Genomic DNA, 12,308 nt, shown 5'->3' on the forward strand with positions numbered 1-12,308 from the left:
ATAACTTTTTTATTATCATAATCATTATGATAATAAAAAAGTTATGAGAAAATGAGTTTTTTACTACATTATTAATGTAGTAAAAAACTCACCATAATTTGAAAAAAGCGTTAAATAAATTATAATTGCTTTTTTCTTCAGTAAATATTTTTTTCTAATGTTGTTTTTTTTCTTCTTGTAATTAACTTTATCTGTATATTATAACAGTATGTATAACAGTATGTATAGGGGAGAGTAGAGTTGGTTGTTACAATTTTTACATTTCGCACTGCTTAGGTTTTATTTTTCATTAAATTTAAAGCAAACGTTGCAATAAGCTAGTTGAACTACTTCCAGTATATTACCACCTTTTCATGATATTTAGTTGAATATATTTTGCTGTAAAATTGTTTCTCGAATACCTCTTCTGTATTACAACCATCTCTCTGGGGGGTTTCTTTGTCACATAGTGTGGGGTTGGTTGTCACAATTTTTCATATGTATCGATTATAACAAGGTAATGTAAATTTGAGTACAATTAAGTTTATAAAATAATGAATATTTTTGAAATATTTATATAATTTCGCTTTTTTTGAGACCCAACATGATACACTTTTAAGAAACTGTTTTTTGATAATATTAGGGGCCTGCTTTATATTTTAAGGTCTTGTGCCACAACTAAATATACTTTTTATTCAAAAAAAATTTTAAATCTTGTATTATTTTATTACATAAAACACATTTAAGGGGGTGGGTGCAATGATTTTCAAAAAAAAATTGTTTTTATGGTCACCCTAATAACACCTTTATATCATGTCTGATAATATATATTTATAACATGTTCGATAAGAATTAAAGAAGTGCGTTCGAATGCCATTCCTGACCACGCATAAAACATTTTGTTTTACAACTTGACCACGCAATTTGTTTTGACAACTCTAGGCATTTCAAAATGCGCTTTTCGTAAATACGTGTATTTAATAATTTGTATTTTTATTATTTATTTAATTATGTATTTAATAATTACATAATTTATGTATTTAATAATATTTAATATATTTACATAATAATTTATGTAATTAACAATTTACAAAGCATTTCACATAGTATAATATTTTTTTTTAAATGTAATACAAATATATTTTCCTTTTCAAATTTTAGTTTTTAAGCTTAGATTTTTTCTTTTTCTCTAAGATTTTCTCATTGCTAGATAATTTATTTTACAAATTTTATTTTTATTTTTTGATATTTTAATACAAATCCTAAATCCACAAGATATATTAGAACAATTGCTGGCCTACATCCATTAAATATATTAGAACAATTAGCGACCTTAATCAACAAAAGTTCATAGACTAAATGGTTTTTATGCTAAAGTTGTTTATAGTAAACTAAATGTCCATGAATTCCGACAAAATAACTATGATAGGTAAAAAGATAGATATATTAAAATATTAACCAAAAAGATAGATATATTAAAACATTTACTGACCTAAATTCAAAAGACATTTTTAAAATTTTGTTGACCTAAATCTACAAAATGTATTCAAACAATTCCTGACCTAAATAAATAAAATATAATAGATCAACTGTCAACCTAAATCAAAAGATGTATCAAGACAAATGCCAACCTAAGTACGCAAAGTATTTTGAAACAATTTTCGAATCCATAAAATATATTAGAGCAATTACCTACCTAAATCCACAGAATATATTTGAGCATATGCTGACCTAATTCTATAAAATAATTTATAACAAATACCAAGTTAAATCCACAAGATGTATCATAACAATTGCCGACCTAAACTTACAAGATATATTATTAAAATATTTATCGTGAGGTATTACATTTTCTGTGCTTTCATAGTTATTTTGTTGGAATTCATGGACATTTTAACAACTTTAGCATAGAAACCATTTTGTCTATGAATTTTCTTCTCGAAATTTATTCCTCATTGTAAGATAAAACTTTTATAAACATTTAGTATATAACATATAAAACTTTTATAAACATTTAGTACAAAACATATAAAGTATAATATAAAACTTGTATAAAGTATAATATAAAACTTATATAAACATATAATATAAATCATATTAAATCCTATTGAAATTATTATAAAACAACTGTTAAAAAATGTGCTTTTGACAACAAGTCACACTGTAATAAAATTGTTTTATTATTTTTACTGTAAAATTTGGATTACGAGGTTTTGATCATAAACTGATGATAAATTAGAATTAGATTTAATAAAAAATTTCCACCCACCCTTTTATTAAGACCCTCCTCCTCTACCGTTTTTTAAATCTGAACTTAATTTCCCATCTTCTTATCTATTCCCACCACCCCTTCTATTAAACATGTGCAAGTAAATCCACAAAATTAAATTATCTATTGCCAACCTAAATATAACCATTAATTAGCTCATTGTTAACAAATATAAAAATTACCATTATATTATGAAAAAAATTGAAATAAAAGAAAAATATTATAAATTACAAACTACATCAAATTTAAAAAGATCCTAAAATAGATCCTCCTAATCAAGTTGTTAAACCTGCTCTACTAAAAGGATGCATCTCTTAATTTAGAAGAATAAATTAAAAATAGTAGAGTTATTGATCATGACTCAACACCCACACTTACTATCAAATTTCAAAAATAATTGTGTAAATTAAGAAAAGAGGGTAAGTTAGATAAAACTACATATTTTAAAATGTATCCATTAGATAGTGTGCTACCTAATATATACGCACAAACCCAAAAATTATAAGCTAATGTGTTTTGTCATATAAACAATCAACACACCACCATATGGAACATCCGAATACCTTTTTAATATCATTCAACGCTAAATAAAAACAAAAAAAGAGTTATTAATTTGAATAGTTTTGTTAATGAAACCAGACTTTGATAAAGTTAATTTATATTTGTTCTATTGACGAAGCTATTCCTTTTTCTTTTTCTTTTTTCTTATGTTAATTTACCTCCTCAAGGCCATGAAGGCCACTACAGGCAAGGAGGCTACTTAGTTGTGGTTATAACCCTCTCTCAACTCTATAACTCCGAAACACGATGATGAACAAGGCTGCTGCACAGAGAAACAAGTTGAGCGCGGTACTATCAGGATGTGGTGGGGATCGAGCTCGATATCTCTCATTTACGAAGCGAGCGCTCTACCACTACACCACTACCACATTATTATTGATATATTGAGTGACTTCGACGACTTAAAGAACTAGACTTTCTATTGTAGATATTTAATAGAATTAATTAATAGAACATTAAGTATTTCCAATTTTTTATAAGAAAACAAAATCTAAATAATACCTAATTCAGGTCTTATAGATTTGCTTTTAAACGATGTTATGGCGGAAGTTTTTCTACAGAATACAAAATGGAAAGCCTTTATTATAGCTACTATTCATACATGTGCAAGGGTTAAATTAGGCTGGCGCAAAACACAAAATCTGGAAAAATATCTGGACTTCAAAATTTTAGCTAACGCAAAATTGTGTTCTTTGTTTTCAAGGGTCAAATCATCTAAAATTTGTAAGCAAAAAAGTTATAAAAATAAAACAATAAACAACAACGAAAGTAATAACTCTAACTGCATTATAAAAGTAATTACACTATAATAGTGTTATTATAAAATTTACTAATAAAAAAATTTTATTGGTTGATTTTAAAATTAACGCGCATTTTAACGGTCTATTAGTAACGTTTTTCATAATGTGAAACTTTTTATAAAGTACGTTTTTATATAGTTGTTTAAGTGTATTTGTAGCTTACGTATATTTGTAAATGTTATGTATTTGTAGCTTACCTATATTTGTAAACTTTATTTAAAGGTTGGAATTACTAATTTTGTTTGAACAAAAAATTAACTTTAAGTTATAAGTGTTTTACAATAGTTTTTTTTTTTTTAATCAATTTATTTAATCATAAAATTGCAAAAATTACAGACGTAATTTTACAAAATTAAGCTCGGTGTCACTCATATAGTTAAAACTAATCATTGAAGTGACACCTTGATAAAATAAACAAATAAAGCAAAAAACAAACAACAAAAAGTATTATTATAGAAAATAACCAAAATTACAAAATTGGTAAAATTATGGAATTCTAAACTTTATACATCAAAACTACTTCTTTTTGTACATTTAAAATAAAACTTCAACAAAAACTTCTTACTATTGACAATTAATTTCTAAATCTCAGATGATCTTATTCTCTTATTTATTTACTTAATTATTTTATTTTTTATGTTTATATATATATTTTTATACACATTATTTTTTTTCTCTTTTAAATTTATTTTTATCTTATTTTATATATATATTTTTTATTTTTTTGTTCTTTTTTTTTCCTTATGCAAACAAGCTGCCTGGTAATTCTATTACCAGGCAGCTTGTTCGCATAACTATAATAATTATTTACAATGGTGTAAAGAATACATATTAAACAGACAGCAATACATTCAATATACAAAATGATAAAACTACAAAAAGTATAATAAAATGTGGAGTTCCTCAAGGCTTAATCTTTGCACCGTTACTGTTTTCTTTTTAAATAAATAATTTATCTCTTACCTCGAACTTGCTAAGTTTTATTTTGTTTGCAGATAACTCTGATCTATTTTATTCTCATATTATATTAAAACTTATTAATGATATTAAAATTATATATTAAAACCCTCTCTAAAGATATTAAAATATTAAAACCCTCTTTAAAGTAGTTATTTAAGAAGTAAACAAAATAAGTAAACGGTTCATTCTACCTACTATTCTACCTACCTTAGTACCAAAATAATAATAATAATAATAAAAAGAAGAACAATAACTATTAAAAAAGTCAGACCAATAACACAAAAAAAGGAAAAAATGAATGAGGTGACATAAGAGATAATAAATGAGATAACACAACGTTTAACAATCTGAAAAATAGAATATAAAAAAGAAAATAATAATAATATCAAATGTTAGAAAATAAAAAATAAAACAAAAGGGTATGTGAGACAATAAATATGAAATATAAACACAATTATAGTTTTATTACTTTTATTATGCAGTTAGTGACTAGTGCAGTTATTAGAGTGTTATTACTTTTTTAGTCGTAAGTTTATTGTTTTATTTTTTATAACTTTTTCACTAACTAATTTAAGTTGATTTGCCCCTTAAAAACAAAGAACACAGTTTTGCATAAACTAAAATTTTGAAGACCAGATTTTTTTCCAGATTTTGCATTTTGCGATCGCTTAATTCAACCCTTGATGTGAACCAAATACTTTCATGAGATAAATAGACAATTGTCATGCTTGCTTCAGCTAAATAAAAAAGCAACGAATGTTTCTAAGTATCCTGAGCAATTAAAATTCTGCCATAAAATACACTGTTGAACTCGAAAATTACCAAAAACAATTTAATTCTCTAGATAATAATATTACAAGCACAATGCATGGAGTTTATGAAATTAAATACATCGAAAAAAAGCAATAACTAATATTCAACTTAAACTAAACTCAAACATCAGTCCTAATGTTACTATTGGCATTATTCATCAGCTCCAAATTTAAACAATACAATCTGCAACAAGACAAATCTTCCTCCAAATACTAAATAATTGGTGAAACTAAAAAGGAAAATTATATCAAGATGTATTGAGCTCCAGAAAAATAATTTAAAATGAAAATCAGCAAGTTCGGGTGCTACTATACATTCCAAATCATACCAAGTTACATTTTATAGGTTGCATCTCAATACCATATAGATTGCTCCAGAATATCATGTTTGGAAAATTTGAGAATTATCAGAAACAGTTAAAGTTTATCAAAAGTTGAAAAAAAGAAGTGGCAAAAAGTTCTTTATAAGGATAATGGTAAAAAAGTGACAAAAGACGCTTGGGAGATATTTTTATTAGAATATTTGACATTGACAATTGTAAATCTATTTTTGCATTTTGTTATGCTTGTTTAATAATCTTTTTAACAATTTATTTATTATAACAATTTTCTTTAAAAAATTTTTTATTTATTATAACTAATGACACTGATCACAATAAATCAGCAAAGTATAGAATAATATATATTTAAATAAAAGTAATTGTATATTTTTTCAAAAAGTTTATATACAGCCATATTTATTGAACTCTACATTTTATTGTATAAAAAAAATTGATTATCAAAGATTATATATATATATGTATATATATATATATATATATATATATATATATATATATATATATATATATATATATATATATATATATAAATTATTAGCCCACGTTGCTATTTTTGTAATTTTTCTCATTCTAGTAGTAAAATTTGATTTTTTCTTGAAAAATACAAAAACAAATTTTTTATTTATATAAAATATAATTATTTTCTAAGATAAAATACACAAAATTTTGATAAGAATATGTTTATTAAGAGAAATTCTTAATATTTTGTTGATCCTCCCTTATTTTTAGTCACTGCGCAAAGGCGATTTGACATGCTATGGAGACAATTTAAAGCCATTTCTTTCAAATGTGCATTATGGTTGCAATGCCAAATAACTTTTTCAATCAATTGGGTCCTTTTTGTGACCTTTTCAGTGGAAAATTCTCTTTTTAATAACTCCCATACATTTTCTAAAAGGTTTAAATCTGGGGAGTTCCCTGACCAATCCAATAGTAAAATTTTTTGAGAAGCTAATAATTTTTTAATGGATTTTGCTGTTTGGCATGGGGCTCCATCTTGCATAAAATTATTTTTTTTGCTTATTTGGAAACCATTCCTTCAATTGAGGTAAAAGACAAGTTTCAATAACTTTTTTGTATTGATCCTGTTTTAATATTCCATCTACAATAAACAGTCGACCAATGCCTTTCCCGCTGATAACTGACCAAAACATGACTTTAGAAGGATGTTTAATTGTTTGGACTATACAATCTTCATGGAATTTTTCATTGACAGCCCTTTTGAGATATTGAGCCTTTTTAGTCATAATTTCTATGGTAGACTCATCGCTGAAGCATACCTGAAGAAAACAGAATAAAAAGACTGAAATATTAAGATTTATTTAATTATTTTTACTTATATTGTGCAGTAGATCAACAATTTTCATATCATCAAAAAAATATTAGTGCTTTACAAATTTGGGTATGTTTGGGTTTTGGCTATTTGTAGTGAATCCTTTTTTACTGCAGTATGTAATAGGCGTAACTCGCAGGGTAAAGCATAAGTGGCGATGAGGTTTGTCTGACGGGATAAACTAGTTATAAGTGCTGATCCTCATCGAAACGCCAGTAATAGAGTAGTGATTAAGTAATAAACGCCAGTTTATTACTTAATCATTACACAAATTATGTTCACACATTGGCATTAGTTCTTTTTTTTCCATTCTGAGGCCTTTCATTGCTGTATGCTTACTTTTTAATTTTGAAATCAATTTTTTGTTTTATTTATTTTTTGTTTGGTGACATATTTTTTATATCTTTTATTATCTTTGTTAATATTAGTGTTTAGAAAACAATTTAGTGTTTATTATTATTGTTGTCTTATTTACATTTTAAATATTCCTCTATTAATCTTTATTTTTTGTCTTGACAACTGTCAAAATATGCTTTGTTCGAAAAGTAATCCTCCTTTATTCTAATGTACTTCATTTATTCCCTCAGGCGTTCACTGCTCGTGTGTGACCATTCGGCAAATTTTATATATGTCAGAATTATATATATGCCAAAGTTTTTAAATAATATTGGGCCTAGCCTGTAAGGGTTAGTGTTACGGTCATTAAGCACGATTATTCATTTGCATGCTTTTTGTTCTTTTATAAGATAAACTATCTTTGTTTGAACTCATTCTTATTTAGGTTATTTTTTATTTTAATATATAGTATGTGGTTGGAATGTTAAATGCAGATTTTTATATTATGTATATGTGGTTATCTTGTGTGATCGTTTTTTCATTTTAGTATTCATATAAATATATATAAGAGCGATTCTTTTTGACTAGCGGCTTTCGACATGTTTTGTTGATGAGCGTCTTTTTGACATTGTTTTGTTATGGTCTCAAAATTACGTTTAATTCGGACCGTAAAGAAGACTTTACTTCTAAACAATTTTTTCCCGCTTCGTACATCGTTTTTATATCACTATTAATATTATTGCTTCATCACCCAAATAATTTTTTAACCACTCATTTGGCTTAAATTTATCTGGTCTTATTTTAGTATTTAGTTAATCTTATTACAATATTTTTTAATATATGATTTAGCTGATTTTATATTATTACTATTATCAAGGAACTTTTTATGCTATATTATCTTACATTCATTACTCAGCTTTGTTTTAATTTTCACAGACACAATTTTCGTCTTTTATTATTATTCGGAGAATTTCTTATATCCTTCACTACGTGTTTAAATCTTTACATTTTTGCAGGCAATATATATGTTTTTTTCTACTTTCAGATATTACTTGTTTTTTAGTTATGATTTTAAGTTGTGCGGGTTGTTTCATTTTCTTACACTTTAGATTGGTTAACAAAGTTCAAATGAAGTATCTATGACAGCATTAGAGTTTTTTTGAAGATTCTACTATGTTTTTTTTTTAATTATCACAGACGCATACCTGAAGAAAACAGAATAAAAATTATCACAGAATATAAAGACTGAAATATTAAGGAAAAAACTTCTAATCATTGTATTATAATGTCTTACCAATTTCCAGTCATCAACAGTGAAACTATGATACTTTTTTGCCCAATCCAGGTTTTTTTTTTCTCTGTGCTTTGGTTAAATTTGGCTTTTGTGCTGGCCTTCTACTTCTAATACCCAATCAATGCAAACTTCGTTGAACAGTGGTTTTCGCTACATTTATTCCCACCTCATTTAACTTGCTGGTTATTGCAGAACATGTTGCAAATCTATTTTCTTTTACTATTTTTACTAGCATTCTCTCATTCCTGGGTGTTATTTTCTTTTTTCGACCGCATTTGCCTTGTCTCCGAACACATAATGGGAAGCCATTTTTCAATTTGTCTTGGATTTGTTTTTCACATTTTCTTGATATTTCATTTATTGAGGAATGCTTGTTGGTCAAAATATATTGAATAATTGCTTTTTTTTTTCAGAACTTATGTCTTCTTTTTTTCCCATTTTGCAATTTAGAGCTTTTAAGCAATTTATTTTTACTGAAACTATTTTAAGAAATAAAAATTGGTTTTTATAGAATAATAGATAATAAATATTGAAATAATTGCCTAAAAATTGTTCTAAAGTACATTAAAATACAAATCTTGTGTAATTTAATAACAATGGTTAAAAAAACATCACTACACTTAAAGAAAACATATGCAATCAGCATGGATGACAAAAATGAATTTTATGAATTAAACAGGTGCCACTTATCTCCCTGAAATTGTTGCCACCCTAAATATAATTTTATATTTCTAAAAGCTTGAAAGTGTTAAGTTATAAACAAAAAAATATAAATCAACTAGTTACAATATTGCAATCAGATTTATATGGCACCAAAAACATTAAATCATCACAAATTAACAAAATTGATAAGGTGGGCTAATAGTTTGATCAGGTTTGTTATTTCGAGCCCTGTATAAAATATACAGGGCTCGAAATAACAAACTTTTTTGTACCGGACAATTTGTCCAATAAAGACTCGAGTTTGCCAGACATGTCCGATAAAAATTAAAGAAGTGCATTTGAACACCATTCCTGACCGCGCATAAGGTATTTTGTTTTTACAACTCGACCACACGTAAGATAAATCATCTAACAAAAAATCTTAAAGAAAAAGAAAAAATATAAGCTCAAAAAACTAAAATTTGAAAAGGAAAATATATTTATATTGCATTTTTTAGAAATTATTATACTTTGCGAAATGCTTTGTAAATTATTAAATACATAAATTACTATGCAAATATATTAAATATATTATTATATATTAATTATTATAAATATTAAATTTACTTATTACTTTATTAATCAAGTAACAAATTAATTATAATGTTTACAATAAACCCATTTTATTTAAATTATTAAAGAATATTATACATAATTACGTTTATACAAATATGTATTTTTTTGTAAATCTTTACAAACTTTTCTAGGATTAATTTGTAAACACTTTAAATAGCAAAAATTATTAGCGCAAAAACAAATGTTGCGTAACAACTCAAATTTAATAGTGTAATAAAAAGTACTGGTTTCTATAAACATTAAAATAACTATTACATTAAAGTTTTTATAAAACAAGTTTAAAAGGTATTTTAAAAGCTAAAATATTTATTTGAAATTTATAAAAACTATCGAACAAAAAATAAAATGAATACTAAACTATTAATTTAATTAATAACTAATTGCAACATTTTAATATAAATAATAAAAACCAGGCTACTAAATTCAAAAAAATGTAATGCTTTGGCGTCTTTTAAAAAATGAATCAACTCAAAAAAATAAGATATTTTATTAACGTAGTAGTGTGTTCAATCTCAAATTTTATTTATATAAAAAATAAAAAGTTCAAAAAATAAAGTTATATACAATACTGAATTTATTAATAATTTTGGAACAACTAAAATTATTAGAAAATAAATGCACATAAAATATGGGTCAGACAAAATGACCAATAGATGTCGTTTTTTACCGGACAAGTGCCGGACAATGTCTGATGTGATAGATAAAGAGATAGAGAGGGAGAGAGATAGATAAAAGAAAAGATAAATAGATATATATTTATATAGATATTATAGAACAATTATTGACCTAAATCCAAAAGATATATTAAAACAGTTACTAAACTAACCCAAAAATTTTAGTATAATTATCACTGAAATCCAAAAAAATATATTAAGCAACTGCTAACCTTATTCCAAAAAATATATTATAACAAATAAGGACCAAAATCCACATGATATTTTACAACACTTACCTACCTAAACCCACAATATAATATATATATATATATATATATATATATATATATATATATATATATATATATATATATATATATATATATATGCACACACACATATTTATATACACACTACCCGGCAAAAGTTTCCGGTCACTAAAAGTTATAATAGTTTTTTACCTGTAATAGTTGATATTAAATTTTAAAACTAGGCGCCCCTGCAAAACATCAAAGGCTGAGGTCAATTATACTCTTATGTAAATGAAATAGACCATTAACAACCCAAGAAATAACATCTAACTTCAATGCTGCTTATAATAAAACTTCAATGCTGCTTATAATAAAACTATTTCAAAAAAAACTGTAAAATGTCGCTTGAAAACTGTTTGCTTAAATGGTAGAGTAGCTGTTCAAAAACCTCTTCTAAAAGCAATAAATCGAAAAAAGAGGCTTCAATGGGCTCTAGCGCATTCAAATTGGACAGATATAAACTATCAAGTGTATTAAGCAAATGTATAGTGTATGGACGAATCCTATGATCTATATGGGGCAAACAGCTACTGAAAAATTACATTCACAGTGTATACAGCCTGCAACAGGATAATGACCCAAAAATCACATCTTTATACTGTACAAACTATTTGCAAAAACAAGCTTGTGTATAACTCAAAATTATGACATGGCACCCACAATCATCTGATCTCAATCCAATGGAGTTATTATGGGAACAATTGGATTGTGAGGTAAAAAATGAGTGTCCTACATCAACACTTATTTGTGGTCAATTTTGCAACGAGTGTAGAATAATATTTGTGCAGTAAGGAAAGCAAAAGGTGAATTTTTTGATGAAAAAAAGTATAAACTTTTGTTTGTGTTATATGGTATAAACTAGTTTATTTTTATCATAGGTTTAAAGACATTGATCAGTTTGTAATTGTTTGTAATGATATTTGGTTAATTGTTATCAGTTAACTTGTTTTTTTATATATTTTTTTACAAAAAACAGTGACCAGAAACTTTTGCCTGGCAGTTATATATATATATATATATATATATATATATATATATATATATATATATATATATATATATATATATATATATATATATATATATATATATATACATATATTAATTGCCAACCTAATTTCAAAAAATGTATGAGAAAAGTTGTCAAACTGAATCCACAAAATATATTTTAGTATAATTAATTGCTGAACTGATTCTACAAAATATGATCAAACAATTCCAAGACTAAATCAGCGAAGTGTATTTGTATAAGGGCAAACCTATATCCCCAAGAATTATTAGAATAATTGCCAACTTGAATCCACAAGATATAGAAGAACAATTGATGACCAAAATTTACAAGATAAATTAAAACAATTGACCTTTTGCCAGATAGTGA

The 12,308-nt window shown here is 25.4% G+C and overlaps 1 protein-coding gene across 2 annotated transcripts in view; it reads left to right on the forward strand.

Annotated features, from left to right (window-relative positions):
* LOC100209380 (ribosomal oxygenase 1) overlaps positions 1–12,308 on the forward strand; it is a 120,448-nt gene that overhangs the window by 32,142 nt on the left and 75,998 nt on the right. The window lies entirely within an intron of this gene.

This window comes from Hydra vulgaris, chromosome 09 (genome assembly GCF_038396675.1).
Source record: "Hydra vulgaris chromosome 09, alternate assembly HydraT2T_AEP".
Lineage (NCBI taxonomy): Eukaryota > Metazoa > Cnidaria > Hydrozoa > Anthoathecata > Hydridae > Hydra > Hydra vulgaris.